General features: G+C 45.5%; 2 pseudogenes; both read right to left on the bottom strand.

Moving 5' to 3' along the window:
• Positions 1-1,592: 1,592 nt before the first annotated feature.
• LOC139558502 (piggyBac transposable element-derived protein 4-like) lies at positions 1,593-4,352 on the bottom strand (annotated as a pseudogene).
• A 19-nt stretch (positions 4,353-4,371) lies between these two features.
• Positions 4,372-8,434, bottom strand: LOC139558503 (mitochondrial import receptor subunit TOM6 homolog pseudogene; annotated as a pseudogene).
• Positions 8,435-20,681: the final 12,247 nt, after the last annotated feature.

Here is a 20,681-nt window from a genome sequence, read left to right on the forward strand (position 1 = left end):
AATAGCCAGAGCCGTTTTAATGTACATAACTACCGGCATACAAACATAACAACACACATGGGCACAACACCCGTATCGCACCAGTCACATAAAGCACACGTACTTACAATAAACCATTCCCGACAAGGACATGGGGGGAAACAGAGGGAACATATACAACATGTAATTAGGGAATTGAAACCAGGTGAGTGTGACAACAAGACAAAACAAATGGAACATGAAAAATGGATCGGTGATGGCTAGAAGACCGGTGACGTCGACCGCTGAACACCGCCCGAACAAGGAGAGGAACCGATTTCAGCAGAAGTCGTGACAGTTTTGACCACATTTGGCCGGGTTATGGGTCATTTGAAAACCAGTAACTTGTCATAACCCTACAACATTTTTTCTGACCTCACAAAATAATTTTCCATGGATAGAAAATAATGGAATTGGATTGGATTGTTGCCAGCTGGATTGGTTGTGGATTTTTACAAATTCTGTCAAAATTCTTTCTGAAAAAATAAACATTAAAACACTTTCCCTCCTGTTTAGGACAGAAGACTGACATACCTAGACAAAAATAAATACATATTAATTGTAATTTAAACCCCAAATCTGTTTTTCATGAAGAAACAACCTGCCATTCATCACAAACTTTGTGAATGTCTGGGTTTTCCCTCTTCACAATGCAGAAAGACTGCATTTAATCATTGGACACCACTAATTTTATTACAACACACCTGTCATAATTGTTTTCTTTACTAAACTAGAGGTTTATTATTATTATTGCTAAAGGTACTGCATAGGTGTAAACATAATTTCTTTAGCACTTGTAGCCTAAGAAAGTATCAGAAATGTATAGAAATGATTTTATTGAAGGGAAACAATAACAGTCTTGACATTTTTTGGGCAACATAGTGATATACTCTTATATACTGTACTGTACAATGAGGAATTCAACTAAAAAACACTAGTCAACACTAGTCTAACACTAGTCTAACACTAGTCTAACACTAGCACTAAAACTAGTCATAACACTAGCACTAACACTAGTCAAAACACTAGTCTTCTCCCATTTGTTTAACATGTAGGACAGCCCCCACCCACAAGGTGTAATAAACAACAACAATAAATAAGAATAAAATAAGATAATAGATACAAAACAAAATTGTGAAGAACATAAATCAATCAACTCTAATTAGCACATGTAGGACTGTATGCAGGTGTGTGTGCATGGACTTTGCAGATGTATTTTTCACATGTGCAGCACATAGTATTTGTTTTACAGTCCTTCTTTGGGGGGCAGAATTGGCATCTCCTCCTTTTGCCTGCCCCAGCTGCAGCCTCAGGTCGATCAGGACAAGATTTAGCCCCCTGAACAGCTTTCACAAGCGCTGCAGAGGCTGCTGTGGGGGGGGGGGGGGGGGGGGGCTCCCCCTTCTTTGAATGTATGGTGTTACAAGTGCCTTTCCCATCTGCTCCAGGAACACCATCCTCTTGTTCCGCTTATCAGGCATCCAGGTAGGGTTGATCTTGTTCCATATCATGAAGGCATTGTATGAGGACACATCAATGATGTTATGAAAGATGACCAGGGGCCAGCGGGCAGTCATCCTCCTGCAGCTGTAAGTTCCAATCACCTTGTCCAGGTTGTCCATGCCTCCTTTGTTGTGGTTGGAGTCCAGGATGATGGCTGGCTTCTTATCCTCACGATCACTGATCTCAGCCGTTTTGTGCAGTGTGCTCAGGAACCACATTCTTGTTCCTGTTTGGGAGGTAAAAAACAAGAGTGGTGATGGGGGTGAAGGCAAACTTTGATGAGAAGGCCTCTCCCCCTTGTTGCGAGGAGTGCAGGGGGGAGCTCAGGTTGGTTCTTTCTAACTGTGCCAACCATGGTGATCTTCCTCTTCAGGAGCTGGTGGCTGAGTTCGTAAGAGGTGAAGAAGTTGTCACGCGTCCATCTGTCACATCAAGCATAACCCACATCCCCTGGTTCTTCTCCCGGCCTCCGCTGGGCGGCTTCCCTGTGTAGACTTGCATCTTCCAAGCGTAGCTGGATTGTGCGTCACAGGCCACCCATATCTTGATGCCATACTTTGCTGGCTTGCTGGGCATATACTGTCGGAAAGTACAGCGACCTTTTTTACAAAATAGATTACTATCAGTAATTAGTATCAGTGTCACAGAAAACAAATCACATAAATCAATGATATTACAGGAATAGATAATAAAATGAACAGTGAAAATCACTTGCACTACAGATATGAAAATAAAAATGTACCTCTGAATGGAAACAGTTGCTCATCCACTGTTACTTCAGGCCCAGGGTTGTAGAGGTACGGCAGACTCTACACCCACTTCTCCCAGACCTCTCTTATGGCCGTCAGTTTGTCTCTCACACGTCTTGCAGGTCTTGACTCGCGGTTATCAAACCGTAGCATTCTTGAGAAAGTGTGAAAGACTTTCAGTGGCATCGTGGCACGGAAAATCACCCTTCCACTCTCTGCATCCCAGAGACTACATGTAGCCTCGCCTCGGGACCTATACACACCCGCTAAGATTAGCAGCCCTATGTAGGCACGCAGGTCAATCTCATCCATTCTCTTCCAGTTGTCTCCATATTTACAAAAACCCTCCAAATTTGTCATCTCCAGGATGATTTTTTTGATGGCTGGTGTGATGAACATGTAGAATGTTGAGGCGATGTCCTGGGCAACTGCATGTCTTGTGGTCCCTGGGGTCATAAGGCCCTGGGGTCATCCTTATGACATGTTCTGCTGCCATCCTGCCCTGGTTGTCATGTGGTGACAAAGACCATGTTATTTTGCTGTTCTTTGACTAAAATGTCTCTTTTTCAGCTTGGGGGATTTCTTCTTCATCTGAAGATGATGCATCGTGGTCTGGGTTGTATTCTTCCCCATCTTCTTCTTCAGATACCTCTTCCTCTTCTAAATCATTGGTCTCTTGTTCTTCCTGGACGTCTGAAAAAAATCAGATCAACGGCCTGTTGGGCCCTGAAACGTGCCCTCATGGATCAGCAAAGAGAGAACTGGGGGGACTATCATCTGCAGCACCTTTATAGCCTCTGACTGCAGTCCCCATTAGTAAACAAAGCTCTCAATACATTTTTATTTAGTCTGAAAGTGTTTTTATGTCTGTGGACTTGAGTCATGTGTGGGGTCGTGGAGGGGTCGTGAAGGGGTCGTGGAGGGGTTGCGGAGGGGTCGTGAAGGGGTCGTGAAGGGGTCGTGGAGGGGTTGCGGAGGGGTTGTGAAGGGGTTGTGAAGGGGTCGTGGAGCGGTCGTGGAGGGGTCGTGGAGGGGTCGTGGAGGTTGAGATGCTGCACATGCACAAGAAAGTTTTAGTCTTGTCTGAGTTCAATCAGTAGTACACATAATCTCCATTTCTCATTGTGTGTGTGTGTGTGTGTGTGTGTGTGTGTGTGTGTGTGTGTGTGTGTGTGTGTGTGTGTGTGTGTGTGTGTGTGTGTGTGTGTGTGTGTGTGTGTGTGTGTGTGTGTGTGTGTGTGTGTTTGTTTGTGGATTTTGTGGTGTGTAGATAATTTAATAACTACCGGGTCAAAAAGGATCCTAAGACAATCTTTATACGCTGGTCTTCCATGGAAATATGAACAAAGGCGATGTTTCAATTGTTCTAATGTTGGCGTCCCACTAGGAAAAGTCATCACATTTCAAGGTGAAAAAAAAACATTTAGGGGGTTTTCTCTGCTGTTAAACATAGTAGCGGGTCATGTTTGACCCTTAAGATAACACAAGGGTTAAGTTGCTTTATTGTAGGGGTTTAGTGAAGGCGGGTAATTTTTGACCTTTTGGACAAGGGGAATATACAGAATGTTAAGACTACACAAGGGTTAAAACACTGTCCCTCCTGTTCAGGACAGAAGACTGACATACCTAGACATTAGTAAATAAATACATATTAAAACACTGTCCCTCCTGTTCAGGACAGAAGACTGACATACCTAGACATTAGTAAATAAATACATATTAAAACACTGTCCCTCCTGTTTAGGACAGAAGACTGACATACCTAGACAATATTTTCTTAGCAGACTAAAGTGTTGAGAACTATTCTTAGAAGGGAAGAAGATGTGTAGGTTTTGAGTTGTATTCTGGTGTTGCGGTGGGATTCAGTGTACATTACGGTGCTTCTTTTCTCCGCTCCGTGTAAATAAAAACATCTATAAACCTATAGCATGGGCACAAATCACATTGTCACCGAGCCGAGCCGCGAGCCGAGCCGCGAGCCGAGCATAGCGGGCGGCAGTTAGCCTAGCAGTTACGAGCTTTAAAGGTTGCTGGTTTGAATCCCTGAGCCGACTAGGTGAAACACCTGTTCACCGTCTCCATGAGCAAAGCACTTAACCAACCAACAAAATTGTAAATATAAAGCATATATCTTGTTCCTTCGACTGCCATTGTGGTCCGAGACACCTCCCGGTATCCATCCAGTTATTGCACTACGTGATTGGTTGAGGAGACATCAGGTCAAAATCTGAGAGATTCCTGGCAACCCAAACTCTAGCTGCAAAAAAGGGCCCAGGTTGACCAGTAGGTTCCTTCGAAAATCATTCCTATCTGTAGCGAACCGACATGCGGTACTGATCCATTCCTGTAAGTTTCTCTGGATAAGAGTGTCTGCTAAATGACTATCATGTAAATGTGGATAGAGGAGAGCATAGCCACTAAAAATTCTGCAGCTAACCATGGAACCCCTGGGAACACTCTCATCAGCTTATTACCCATGCTCTCTCTCTCTCTCTCTCTCTCTCTCTCTCTCTCTCTCTCTCTCTCTCTCTCTCTCTCTCTCTCTCTCTCTCTCTCTCTCTCTCTCTCTCTCTCTCTCTCTCTCTCTCTCTCTCTCTCTCTCTCTCTCTCTCTCTCTCTCTCTCTCTCTCTCTCTCTCTCTCTCTCTCTCACTCACACACACAACTGGAAAAACACTTATATAATCAACCACACACACACACATACATAGACTCACCCTGAGACACAGACGTTTCGACACACACACATCTATAACCCCATCCCCAGGATTAGCATACTTGAGTCCTCAAAGACAGATTGTCTGATTTCAAACTGACGGCTGTCATCTCTCTATCAGCTGCTAACGTTAACCACCGGACCCCCGCCCCCCCGCCTTTTCCTCTCTGTCTATCCCCTCCTGCTCTCTAAACTCCTTCTATTTCATCCCTGTCTGCTCTCCCTCTCTCCCATCGCTCTAATCTCTCTCTCCCATGCTTCTCTTCTCTCCCTCTCCTCCTTCTCTCTCCCCTCCTTCTCTCTCCTCTCCTCTCCTTCCCTCCCCTCTCCCTCTCTCCTCTCCCTCTCTCCTCCTTCTCTCCTATCCCTCTCTCTCCTCTCCTTCTCTCCCATCCCACTCTCCTTCTCTCCCATCCCACTCTCCTATCCCTCTCTCCTCTCCCTCTTGCCTCTTCCTCTCTCTCCTCCTCTCTCCTCTCCCTCTCTCCCCACCCCTCTCTCCTCTCCATCTCTCACCTATCCCTCTCTCCTCTCCCTGTCTCCCCTCCTTTCTCCTCTTCCTCTCACCTCTCCCTCTCTCCCACCACTCTCTCCTCTCCCTCGCTCCCGTCCTTCTCTCCTCTCCTTATCTCCCCTCACTCTCCTCTCCCTCTCTGTCCTCCTTCTCTTTCCCTTCCTTCACTCTCCTCTCCCTCTCTTCCTAACTCTACTGATACTACATAACTCTACTGATACTACATAACTCTACTGATACTACATAACTATACTGATACTACATAACTCTACTGATACTACATACTACATAACTCTACTGATACTACATACTACATAACTCTACTGATACTATATAACTCTACTGATACTACATAACTCTACTAATACTACATAACTCTACTGATACTACATAACTCTACTGATACTACATACTACATAACTCTACTGATACTACATAACTCTACTGATACTACATAACTCTACTGATACTACATACTACATAACTCTACTGACACTACATAACTCTACTGATACTACATAACTCTACTGATACTACATAACTCTACTGATACTACATAACTCAATGATACAATCATGTATCAATAGAGTAGACATGACCATGTTATTTTTGTTTGAGCTGGTGAGCTGCACACATTAGACTTCCTACTTGGGCTCACCGCCTCGGTGCTAACTGTATTTCTCTGGTTCATAGGCTCATGATTACAAATTACAGTAGCTGTAGGATCGTCAGAGTCATTAATCGGAGTTAGAGGGATATACATTCAGTAACTTACATTGTGAGCTGACTAGTGGTCTGTGGTTAAAAACAGTTTGCCACTCTTCCAGTTTTTGCCATGATGATCCTGTACTGCCCGCATCTTAGTGATGTAAGCGGGTGGCTTCAGTGGTGTAAAGTACTTAAGTAAAAATACTTTAAAGGCCTACTTAAGTAGTTATTTTGGATATCTGTACTTTACTTTTGCTATTTTTGTTTTGGACAACATTTACTTTTACTTCACTACATTCCTAAAGAAAATTATGTACTTTTTACACCATACATTTTCCCTGACATCTAGAAGTACATTTTGAACGCTTAGCAGGACAGGATAATTGTCGAATTCACACACTTATCAAGAGAACATCCCTGGTCATCCCTACTGTCTCTGATCTGGTGGACTCACTAAACAGAGAACATCCCTGGTCATCCCTACTGTCTCTGATCTGGTGGACACACTAAACACACATGCTTCTATTGTAAATTATTTCTGAGTTTTTGGAGTGTGCCCCTGGCTATCCGTACATTTAAAAAAAAAAATGAAAAAAAAATGGTGTAGTCTGCTTTGGTTAAAAGGAATATGAATACTCACCACGTTGTATCTTGGTGCTCCTCTCTTTCGCCCGACAAAGAACGTTACACCAAAACGTAATGAAAATCATCTAAATGTATTGTGTGTGTTCAGATGTGTGGGTGTGGAGCCAGCAGCAGCAGTTCCTATATTTGAATAGATTTTATCAAACAAAACTACCCTACATTTTATCTCATTTTATCTCTGGGACCCTCAGGATGACACATCAGAGCCATATTACTGAATGTAAGTACATTATTTACCTTCAGAGGTGAATGTATCAAACCAGTCACCCGTGATAAAAGTGTTTTGTTGTTGTGCACTCTCCTCAAACAATAGCATGTTTTTTCTTCTTCTCGCTGTAATAGCTACTGTAAATTGGACACTGCAGTTAGATGAACAATAATTTCAGATTTCTGCCCATATGAGACATGTCCATGTCCCGGAAAGATGGCTGTTGTTTACGACGTCATTCTTGTCACATTTCACATTTCCGCATATTGAGCAACAGCTGTCCCGATTTAGGGACACCGATCCCGTAGACGTTAATGAAAACCGAATACTCGAACAAAACAACAAAATAACTATAACCGAGAATAACACGAAACGAAACAGTCCTGTCTGGTGACATACACGAAGACACAGGGAACGGGAACAGGAACAATCACCCCACAACCCACAAAGACAAAACAGGCTACCTAAATATGGCTCTCAATCAGAGACAACGACTAACACCTGCCTCTGATTGAGAACCATATCAGGCCAAACACATAGAAACAGACAAACTAGACATACAACATAGAATGCCCACTCATATCACACCCTGACCAAACAAAACTTAGAAACATACATCGCAAACTATGGTCAGGACGTGACATTTGGATGTTTCATTTAACTTTTTAATTATTATTTTTTAACAACCTGTGGTGTTCCCGGTCATAAAAGACCGGTCATTAGAAATGAATGGGTGAGACAACAATTAGCGTATCAAATTGAGTTCAGGCACATGCCCATTCATCAGATAGACACACTTCCTCTCCCAGACCCCCACATGCATGTGTGTTTGAGCACACACACACACCTCACTCCCCTTCTTGGCTTCCATGGCAACCCCCACGGGAACCTTTCCCCAATAGAATCTTCCCCCCACGGGAACCACACCTGTTGGCATTCTCACAAACAATTGCAACATTGTTTCAATAATATATAGAACTTTTCTCCAGCTCTGGTATATAAAGCTTTTTTGAGGCCTTGTTCACAATTCATTCTGTGCAGCACAATGACCAAACGATATACTGTATGTGAGGCTCTTGATCATATCTTTGATCATGACACTGGTGAGGAGGAGAAAGGCCAGGAAACTGACAGGGAAGATGCATTAGAGGAGGAAGTGTCAGAAGTTGAAGACAACACAGAATATGATCCAGACCACGAGACAACCGATGTGGAACAATCCAGTGATGAGGAAGAGGGCCTGGCTGAGGTTGTTGTTACATTCTGGTCAAAGAATGAGAGTTTGTCCTGGTCTTCATCCCCACCTGAGAGGAGAGGTCGGCTGTCGGCTGAAAATGTTATCAGGATGACCCCAGGGCCAACGTGAAACGCCATATCTCGGGTTGATGACATAAAATCCTGCTTCGAACTGTTCCTGACAGAGTCAATGGAGACTATAGTGATAAACTTGGAGGGGAGACACGTTTATAAAGACTACTGGAAGGAAGAGATATCGAGCATTATTTTCTATAAATGCAGTGCAAGGCACATGCAAAAAAACATCACGTATTGTCCAACACGTGCATGAGAACACACAAAATGTAACCACCATTGACTGACAGACTGTGAACATGTTGGTACTGTTGTTGTCTAACCTACTACTAGCTGAGGAATGCTCTGTTCTCTTATTGTCATGCCCTGGCCTTAGTTATCTTTGTTATCTTTATTATTTTGGTTAGGTCAGGGTGTGACGAGGGTGGTTTGTGTGTTTTTGTCTCGTCTAGGGTGTTTATACTGTCTAGGTTTTTTTTGTAGATGTATGGGGTTGTGTTCATTCTAGGTGTTTATGTAAGTCTATGGTTGCCTAGATTGGTTCTCAATTAGAGGCAAGTGTTTATCGTTGTCTCTGATTGGGAACCATATTTAGGCAGCCATGTTCTTCGGGTATTTTGTGGGTGATAATTTCCTGTGTCAGTGTTTGTGCCACACGGGACTGTTTCGGTTTGTTCACGGTTATTGTTTTTGTATATTGTGTTCATGTTCAGTTTTCCCTATTAAAACATGGACACCTACCACGCTGCGTATTGGTCCGATCCTTGCTACACCTCTTCAGAGGAAGAAGAGGATGACAGCCGTGACACGTCATGGTGGAGTTGAGTTTTGATAACTGGTTGTGCGATTCGTTAGCGACAACATTGAGTCACCATCAGTCGATACTTGTAAAAAATGTAAATTCTGAAAACCACAGGAGGCTTGTGGCAACTTCATTTGGGAGGACAAGCTTATGGTAATGGCTGAAGATAAATAAGTGGAATGGTATAAAATACATAAAAAAACATGATTTATATCTGTTTGATGCAATTCCATGTGTTCTGTTCCGACCGTTATAATGAGCCGTCCTCCCCTCAGCAGCCTCCTGTGCTGAAAACGCTTACCTGTACCTATGTTTGTCCTGTACAACTGCGGCCTTTCCTCGAGGTGCTGAAATGTATACTTTTAATAAAAACGTTTATTGAAAAAACAAACACTGAGTTTTTTATGAATTTGTTTTTGCTCAATTCAACACAAATGTCCGTGTGCCAATTGAATCGTCGCTTATGTAGTGCATCAATACCTCTGAACTCTGACCTGCTGGGTTCAGAGGTCACCTGGGATGTGTAGATTTAGGCCAGACAAGCAGTACATTTCCAAAGATGGCGACACTTCAGAAGAAAGCACTGATTAGCCTGGGTAACAATCTGTGGGACAAGGCTAGACACTGACTAACCTGGGTACCAGACTGTGGGACAAGGCTAGACACTGACTAACCTGGGTAACAGACTGTGGGACAAGGCTAGACACTGACTAACCTGGGTAACAGACTGTGGGACAAGGCTAGATACTGATAAGCCTGGGTAACAGTCTGTGGGACAAGGCTAGATACTGATAAGCCTGGGTAACTGTCACGTTCCTGACCTGTTTTCCTTTTTTCTTGTATTTATTTAGTTGGTCAGGGCGTGAGTTGGGTGGGTTGGTCTATGTGTGTTTTTCTATGTTGGGGTTTTTGTGTTCGGCCTGGTATGATTCTCAGTCAGAGGCAGCTGTAGATCATTTGTCCCTGATTGAGAATCATACTAAGGCAGCCGGGGTTTCACGTGTGCTTTGGTGGGTGGTTGTATCGCGTGTCTGCATTTGTGCCACACGGGACTGTTTGTCGATTGTTTCATGGTGTTCTTTTTGTTTCGATTCATTAAATAATCATGGAAACTAATCACTCCGCATATTGGTCTGATCCTTCTCGCCTCTCCTCCTCGTCCGAGGACGATCGTTACAGTAACAGTCTGTGGGACAAGGCTAAGCACTGACTAGGACCTGATGGAATCAATTGGGTAGGTTTTTTATGAAAACTTGTAAAAATATTAACTTTCCGGTGTCTTTTAAATATTTTAAACACTTTGAAAATGATGATCTAGTGCAGCTAAATGAACTTCTGTCTGGAACTAGTGATGATGACCACTGCAACTCCTCAGAGAGAGACGAACACTGTGTCAATGTCGGCCCCGGCCCATTCTGGGTTTCTAGTTTGCCCAGAAACCCACGGCGGAGCCATGCTTTGACCAATAAAGCTTTATAGCACTCGTAAACAGAGTTATACCTCATCTAACTGACGTATCAACACACTGGGGGGGGCTTCTGAGGGAAGGGCCTCAGTCTCACGTAGCGTCCCAAATGTAAAGGGAACCCTGTTGCCTAATGTTCCTGGTCAAACGTAGTGCACATTGCATGGAATAGGGTGGTATTTGGGACTGAATGCTACTCCCTCTCAGAGGAAGAGACATGTCACTTTTTTAGCTTATGGCCTTATTCTAAAAAATAATTCAAAATTCTTTTAAATGTCATTTCAATCTACACACAGTAGCTCATAATAACAAAGTGAAAACAGGTTTTTAGAAATGTCTGTTAATGTAAAAATACACATATATATTTGTTTACATATAAGTATTAACTATGAGACTTGACATTTTGCTCAGGTGCATCCTGTTTCCATTGATCATCCTTGATATGTTTCTACAACTTGATTGGAGCCAACCTGTGGTAAATTCAGTTGATTGGACATGATTTGTATAAAATGTATGCACTCTACTGTAAGTCGCTCTGGATAAGAGCGTCTGCTCTTGGCCGGTAGGGATATCCTTGTCTCAGTATGTAAAAATGTAATAAAATGTATGCACTCTACTGTAAGTCGCTCTGGATAAGAGCGTCTGCTAAATGACTAAAATGTAAAAATGTAAAATTTGGAAAGGCACACACCTGTCTATATAAGGTCCCCACAGTTGACAGTGCGTGTCAGAGCAAAAACCAAGCCATGAGGTCGAAGGAATTGTCTGTAAAGCTCATAGACAGGATGGTGTTGAGACACAGATCTGGTGGAAGGGTACCAAAACATGTCTGGTGGAAAGGTACCAAAACATGTCTGGTGGAAGGGTACCAAAACATGTCTGGTGGAAGGGTACCAAAACATGTCTGGTGGAAGGGTACCAAAACATGTCTGGTGGAAGGGTACCAAAACATGTCTGGTGGAAGGGTACCAAAACATGTCTGGTGGAAGGGTACCAAAACATGTCTGGTGGAAGGGTACCAAAACATGTCTGGTGGAAGGGTACCAAAACATGTCTGGTGGAAGGGAAGTTGTTTAGAACCACTTCCTAGAGCTGGCGGCCCGGCCAAACTGACCAATGGGGGAGAAGCGCCATGGTCAGGGAGGTGACCATGAACCTGATGGTCAATCTGACAGAGCTCCAGAGTCCTTCTGTGGAGATGGGAGAACCTTCCAGAAGGACAACCATCTCTGCAGCACTCCACCAATCAGAACTTTATGGGAGAGTTGCCAGACGGAAGCCATTCCTCAGAAAAAAAGGCAAACAAGGACCAAAAGGACTCTCAGAACATGAGAAACAAGATCCTCTGGACTGATGAAACCACGACTGAACTCTTTGGCCTGAATGCCAAGAGTCACATCTGGAGGAAACCTGACACCATTCCTATATATAACCCTGTGGTAGGTAGGTAGGTAGTATCTATAACCCTGTAGTAGGTAGGTAGGTAGTATCTATAACCCTGTAGTAGGTAGGTAGTATATATAACCCTGTAGTAGGTAGGTAGGTAGTATATATAACCCTGTAGTAGGTAGGTAGGTAGTATCTATAACCCTGTAGTAGGTAGGTAGTATCTATAACCCTGTAGTAGGTAGGTAGTATATATAACCCTGTAGTAGGTAGGTAGTATCTATAACCCTGTAGTAGGTAGGTAGTATCTATAACCCTGTAGTAGGTAGGTAGTATCTATAACCCTGTAGTAGGTAGGTAGTATCTATAACCCTGTAGTAGGTAGGTAGGTAGTATCTATAACCCTGTAGTAGGTAGGTAGGTAGTATCTATAACCCTGTAGTAGGTAGGTAGGTAGTATCTATAACCCTGTAGTAGGTAGGTAGGTAGTACCTATAATTAAGTTGGCCGAAGACACAGCGGTGGAATGGATGTACACCGCCAGCAATCTCTGTACTCCTCCCGATCTGAACTCTTCCTCATAGGGAGGAGTTCATTGAACTGGCGGTGTGGTGCCAGGATAACAACCTCTCCCTCAATGTGAGCAAGACAAAGGAGATGATTGTGGACTACAGGAAAAGGAAGGTCGAGCACGTGTAACAGGTGTAAAATATATGTTTTCACCGAAAATCCCTCATATTTAAAAAAAAATGTATTATTTTAAGGTTATTTTGAGATGTATTACATTTATTTTCAATAGTGAACTATATTATTGTATATATTTTCTAAATTGTGTTAGTTCTTTGATGTCATCAACTGGAGCCATGCTTTCGCTCCTCAGTTTTCTCGGCGCGTGATAAGGAGAGGTGTGTGTTATGCAAATGTGCTTGTATGGGAGCCCAGCCTTGTATTTCTATCCATTCCATGCAGTCATTAAAAGAGAGACAAGCGGCCTTGTCTTCCACCTACACCAGAACACAATGCAGAAAGGTACCAGTACAGAGCCTTGTCTTCCACCTCACCAGAACACAATGCAGAAAGGTACCAGTACCGAGCCTTGTCTTCCACCTACACCAGAACACAATGCAGAAAGGTACCGGTACAGAGCCTTGTCTTCCACCTACACCAGAACACAATGCAGAAAGGTACCGGTAAAGAGCCTTGTCTTCCACCTCACCAGAACACAATGCAGAAAGGTACCGGTACAGAGCCTTGTCTTCCACCTCACCAGAACACAATGCAGAAAGGTACCGGTACAGAGCCTTGTCTTCCACCTCACCAGAACACAATGCAGAAAGGTACCGGACCAGAGTCTTGTCTTCCACCTCACCAGAACACAATGCAGAAAGGTACCGGTACAGAGCCTTGTCTTCCACCTCACCAGAACACAATGCAGAAAGGAACCAGTACAGAGCCTTGTCTTCCACCTCACCAGAACACAATGCAGAAAGGTACCGGTACAGAGCCTTGTCTTCCACCTCACCAGAACACAATGCAGAAAGGTACCAGTACAGAGCCTTGTCTTCCACCTCACCAGAACACAATGCAGAAAGGTACCAGTACAGAGCCTTGTCTTCCACCTCACCAGAACACAATGCAGAAAGGTACCGGTACAGAGCCTTGTCTTCCACCTACACCAGAACACAATGCAGAAAGGTACCGGTACAGAGCCTTGTCTTCCACCTCACCAGAACACAATGCAGAAAGGTACCAGTACAGAGCCTTGTCTTCCACCTACACCAGAACACAATGCAGAAAGGTACCAGTACAGAGCCTTGTCTTCCACCTCACCAGAACACAATGCAGAAAGGTACCGGTACAGAGCCTTGTCTTCCACCTCACCAGAACACAATGCAGAAAGGTACCGGTACAGAGCCTTGTCTTCCACCTCACCAGAACACAATGCAGAAAGGTACCGGTACAGAGCCTTGTCTTCCACCTCACCAGAACACAATGCAGAAAGGTACCGGTACAGAGCCTTGTCTTCCACCTCACCAGAACACAATGCAGAAAGGTACCGGTACAGAGTCTTGTCTTCCACCTCACCAGAACACAATGCAGAAAGGTACCGGACCAGAGTCTTGTCTTCCACCTCACCAGAACACAATGCAGAAAGGTACCGGTACAGAGCCTTGTCTTCCAACTCACCAGAACACAATGCAGAAAGGAACCAGTACAGAGCCTTGTCTTCCACCTCACCAGAACACAATGCAGAAAGGTACCGGTACAGAGCCTTGTCTTCCACCTCACCAGAACACAATGCAGAAAGGTACCAGTACAGAGCCTTGTCTTCCACCTCACCAGAACACAATGCAGAAAGGTACCAGTACAAAGCCTTGTCTTCCACCTCACCAGAACACAATGCAGAAAGGTACCGGTACAGAGCCTTGTCTTCCACCTACACCAGAACACAATGCAGAAAGGTACCGGTACAGAGCCTTGTCTTCCACCTCACCAGAACACAATGCAGAAAGGTACCAGTACAGAGCCTTGTCTTCCACCTACACCAGAACACAATGCAGAAAGGTACCAGTACAGAGCCTTGTCTTCCACCTCACCAGAACACAATGCAGAAAGGTACCGGTACAGAGCCTTGTCTTCCACCTCACCAGAACACAATGCAGAAAGGTACCGGTACAGAGCCTTGTCTTCCACCTCACCAGAACACAATGCAGAAAGGTACCGGTACAGAGCCTTGTCTTCCACCTCACCAGAACACAATGCAGAAAGGTACCGGTACAGAGCCTTGTCTTCCACCTCACCAGAACACAATGCAGAAAGGTACCGGTACAGAGTCTTGTCTTCCACCTCACCAGAACACAATGCAGAAAGGTACCGGTACAGAGCCTTGTCTTCCACCTCACCAGAACACAATGCAGAAAGGTACCAGTAAAGAGCCTTGTCTTCCACCTCACCAGAACACAATGCAGAAAGGTACCGGTACAGAGCCTTGTCTTCCACCTCACCAGAACACAATGCAGAAAGGTACCAGTACAGAGCCTTGTCTTCCACCTCACCAGAACACAATGCAGAAAGGTACCAGTACAGAGCCTTGTCTTCCACCTCACCAGAACACAATGCAGAAAGGTACCGGTACAGAGCCTTGTCTTCCACCTACACCAGAACACAATGCAGAAAGGTACCGGTACAGAGCCTTGTCTTCCACCTCACCAGAACACAATGCAGAAAGGTACCAGTACAGAGCCTTGTCTTCCACCTCACCAGAACACAATGCAGAAAGGTACCAGTACAGAGCCTTGTCTTCCACCTCACCAGAACACAATGCAGAAAGGTACCGGTACAGAGTCTTGTCTTCTACCTCACCAGAACACAATGCAGAAAGGTACCGGTACAGAGCCTTGTCTTCCACCTCACCAGAACACAATGCAGAAAGGTACCGGTACAGAGTCTTGTCTTCCACCTCACCAGAACACAATGCAGAAAGGTACCAGTACAGAGCCTTGTCTTCCACCTCACCAGAACACAATGCAGAAAGGTACCGGTACAGAGCCTTGTCTTCCACCTCACCAGAACACAATGCAGAAAGGTACCAGTACAGAGCCTTGTCTTCCACCTCACCAGAACACAATGCAGAAAGGTACCGGTACAGAGCCTTGTCTTCCACCTACACCAGAACACAATGCAGAAAGGTACCAGTACAGAGCCTTGTCTTCCACCTACACCAGAACACAATGCAGAAAGGTACCAGTACAGAGCCTTGTCTTCCACCTACACCAGAACACAATGCAGAAAGGTACCAGTACAGAGCCTTGTCTTCCACCTCACCAGAACACAATGCAGAAAGGTACCGGTACAGAGTCTTGTCTTCTACCTCACCAGAACACAATGCAGAAAGGTACCGGTACAGAGCCTTGTCTTCCACCTCACCAGAACACAATGCAGAAAGGTACCGGTACAGAGTGTTGTCTTCCACCTCACCAGAACACAATGCAGAAAGGTACCAGTACAGAGCCTTGTCTTCCACCTCACCAGAACACAATGCAGAAAGGTACCGGTACAGAGCCTTGTCTTCCACCTCACCAGAACACAATGCAGAAAGGTACCAGTACAGAGCCTTGTCTTCCACCTCACCAGAACACAATGCAGAAAGGTACCGGTACAGAGCCTTGTCTTCCACCTACACCAGAACACAATGCAGAAAGGTACCAGTACAGAGCCTTGTCTTCCACCTACACCAGAACACAATGCAGAAAGGTACCAGTACAGAGCCTTGTCTTCCACCTACACCAGAACACAATGCAGAAAGGTACCAGTACAGAGCCTTGTCTTCCACCTCACCAGAACACAATGCAGAAAGGTACCAGTACAGAGCCTTGTCTTCCACCTCACCAGAACACAATGCAGAAAGGTACCGGTACAGAGCCTTGTCTTCCACCTACACCAGAACACAATGCAGAAAGGTACCGGTACAGAGCCTTGTCTTCCACCTACACCAGAACACAATGCAGAAAGGTACCAGTACAGAGCCTTGTCTTCCACCTCACCAGAACACAATGCAGAAAGGTACCAGTACAGAGCCTTGTCTTCCACCTCACCAGAACACAATGCAGAAAGGTACCGGTACAGAGCCTTGTCTTCCACCTACACCAGAACACAATGCAGAAAGGTACCAGTACAGAGCCTTGTCTTCCACCTACACCAGAACACAATGCAGAAAGGTACCAGTACAGAGCCTTGTCTTCCACCTACACCAGAACACAATGCAGAAAGGTACCAGTACAGAGCCTTGTCTTCCACCTCACCAGAACACAATGCAGAAAGGTACCGGTACAGAGTCTTGTCTTCTACCTCACCAGAACACAATGCAGAAAGGTACCGGTACAGAGCCTTGTCTTCCACCTCACCAGAACACAATGCAGAAAGGTACCGGTACAGAGTGTTGTCTTCCACCTCACCAGAACACAATGCAGAAAGGTACCAGTACAGAGCCTTGTCTTCCACCTCACCAGAACACAATGCAGAAAGGTACCGGTACAGAGCCTTGTCTTCCACCTCACCAGAACACAATGCAGAAAGGTACCAGTACAGAGCCTTGTCTTCCACCTCACCAGAACACAATGCAGAAAGGTACCGGTACAGAGCCTTGTCTTCCACCTACACCAGAACACAATGCAGAAAGGTACCAGTACAGAGCCTTGTCTTCCACCTACACCAGAACACAATGCAGAAAGGTACCAGTACAGAGCCTTGTCTTCCACCTACACCAGAACACAATGCAGAAAGGTACCAGTACAGAGCCTTGTCTTCCACCTCACCAGAACACAATGCAGAAAGGTACCAGTACAGAGCCTTGTCTTCCACCTCACCAGAACACAATGCAGAAAGGTACCGGTACAGAGCCTTGTCTTCCACCTACACCAGAACACAATGCAGAAAGGTACCGGTACAGAGCCTTGTCTTCCACCTACACCAGAACACAATGCAGAAAGGTACCAGTACAGAGCCTTGTCTTCCACCTCACCAGAACACAATGCAGAAAGGTACCAGTACAGAGCCTTGTCTTCCACCTCACCAGAACACAATGCAGAAAGGTACCGGTACAGAGCCTTGTCTTCCACCTACACCAGAACACAATGCAGAAAGGTACCAGTACAGAGCCTTGTCTTCCACCTACACCAGAACACAATGCAGAAAGGTACCAGTACAGAGCCTTGTCTTCCACCTCACCAGAACACAATGCAGAAAGGTACCAGTACAGAGCCTTGTCTTCCACCTCACCAGAACACAATGCAGAAAGGTACGGGTACAGAGCCTTGTCTTCCACCTACACCAGAACACAATGCAGAAAGGTACCAGTACAGAGCCTTGTCTTCCACTTACACCAGAACACAATGCAGAAAGGTACCAGTACAGAGCCTTGTCTTCCACCTACACCAGAACACAATGCAGAAAGGTACCAGTACAGAGCCTTGTCTTCCACCTACACCAGAACACAATGCAGAAAGGTACCGGTACAGAGCCTTGTCTTCCACCTCACCAGAACACAATGCAGAAAGGTACCAGTACAGAGCCTTGTCTTCCACCTCACCAGAACACAATGCAGAAAGGTACCAGTACAGAGCCTTGTCTTCCACCTACACCAGAACACAATGCAGAAAGGTACCAGTACAGAGCCTTGTCTTCCACCTACACCAGAACACAATGCAGAAAGGTACCGGTACAGAGCCTTGTCTTCCACCTCACCAGAACACAATGCAGAAAGGTACCGGTACAGAGCCTTGTCTTCCACCTCACCAGAACACAATGCAGAAAGGTACCAGTACAGAGCCTTGTCTTCCACCTCACCAGAACACAATGCAGAAAGGTACCGGTACAGAGTCTTGTCTTCCACCTCACCAGAACACAATGCAGAAAGGTACCGGTACAGAGTCTTGTCTTCCACCTCACCAGAACACAATGCAGAAAGGTACCGGTACAGAGCCTTGTCTTCCACCTCACCAGAACACAATGCAGAAAGGTACCGGTACAGAGCCTTGTCTTCCACCTCACCAGAACACAATGCAGAAAGGTACCAGTACAGAGCCTCGTCTTCCACCTCACCAGAACACAATGCAGAAAGGTACCGGTACAGAGCCTTGTCTTCCACCTACACCAGAACACAATGCAGAAAGGTACCGGTACAGAGCCTTGTCTTCCACCTACACCAGAACACAATGCAGAAAGGTACCAGTACAGAGCCTTGTCTTCCACCTACACCAGAACACAATGCAGAAAGGTACCGGTACAGAGCCTTGTCTTCCACCTCACCAGAACACAATGCAGAAAGGTACCGGTACAGAGTCTTGTCTTCCACCTCACCAGAACACAATGCAGAAAGGTACCAGTACAGAGCCTTGTCTTCCACCTCACCAGAACACAATGCAGAAAGGTACCAGTACAGAGCCTTGTCTTCCACCTCACCAGAACACAATGCAGAAAGGTACCGGTACAGAGCCTTGTCTTCCACCTCACCAGAACACAATGCAGAAAGGTACCAGTACAGAGCCTTGTCTTCCACCTACACCAGAACACAATGCAGAAAGGTACCGGTACAGAGCCTTGTCTTCCACCTCACCAGAACACAATGCAGAAAGGTACCGGTACAGAGCCTTGTCTTCCACCTCACCAGAACACAATGCAGAAAGGTACCGGTACAGAGTCTTGTCTTCCACCTACACCAGAACACAATGCAGAAAGGTACCGGTACAGAGCCTTGTCTTCCACCTCACCAGAACACAATGCAGAAAGGTACCGGTACAGAGCCTTGTCTTCCACCTACACCAGAACACAATGCAGAAAGGTACCGGTACAGAGCCTTGTCTTCCACCTACACCAGAACACAATGCAGAAAGGTACCGGTACAGAGCCTTGTCTTCCACCTACACCAGAACACAATGCAGAAAGGTACCAGTACAGAGCCTTGTCTTCCACCTCACCAGAACACAATGCAGAAAGGTACCGGTACAGAACCTTGTCTTCCACCTCACCAGAACACAATGCAGAAAGGTACCGGTACAGAGCCTTGTCTTCCACCTCACCAGAACACAATGCAGAAAGGTGCCGGTACAGAGTCTTGTCTTTCACCTCACCAGAACACAATGCAGAAAGGTACCGGTACAGAGCCTTGTCTTCCACCTCACCAGAACACAATGCAGAAAGGTACCAGTACAGAGCCTTGTCTTCCACCTACACCAGAACACAATGCAGAAAGGTACCGGTACAGAGCCTTGTCTTCCACCTCACCAGAACACAATGCAGAAAGGTACCAGTACAGAGCCTTGTCTTCCACCTCACCAGAACACAATGCAGAAAGGTACCAGTACAGAGCCTTGTCTTCCACCTACACCAGAACACAATGCAGAAAGGTACCAGTACAGAGCCTTGTCTTCCACCTACACCAGAACACAATGCAGAAAGGTACCGGTACAGAGCCTTGTCTTCCACCTCACCAGAACACAATGCAGAAAGGTACCAGTACAGAGCCTTGTCTTCCACCTACACCAGAACACAATGCAGAAAGGTACCGGTACAGAGCCTTGTCTTCCACCTCACCAGAACACAATGCAGAAAGGTACCAGTACAGAGCCTTGTCTTCCACCTACACCAGAACACAATGCAGAAAGGTACCAGTAGAGAGCCTTGTCTTCCACCTACACCAGAACACAATGCAGAAAGGTACCAGTAGAGAGCCTTGTCTTCCACCTACACCAGAACACAATGCAGAAAGGTACCAGTAGAGAGCCTTGTCTTCCACCTACACCAGAACACAATGCAGAAAGGTACCAGTAGAGAGCCTTGTCTTCCACCTCACCAGAACACAATGCAGAAAGGTACCGGTACAGAGCCTTGTCTTCCACCTCACCAGAACACAATGCAGAAAGGTACCGGTACAGAGCCTTGTCTTCCACCTCACCAGAACACAATGCAGAAAGGTACCGGTACAGAGTCTTGTCTTCCACCTACACCAGAACACAATGGAGAAAGGTACCGGTACAGAGCCTTGTCTTCCACCTCACCAGAACACAATGCAGAAAGGTACCGGTACAGAGCCTTGTCTTCCACCTACACCAGAACACAATGCAGAAAGGTACCGGTACAGAGCCTTGTCTTCCACCTAC

This window comes from Salvelinus alpinus, chromosome 29 (assembly GCF_045679555.1).
Source record: "Salvelinus alpinus chromosome 29, SLU_Salpinus.1, whole genome shotgun sequence".
Classification (NCBI taxonomy): Eukaryota; Metazoa; Chordata; class Actinopteri; order Salmoniformes; family Salmonidae; genus Salvelinus; species Salvelinus alpinus.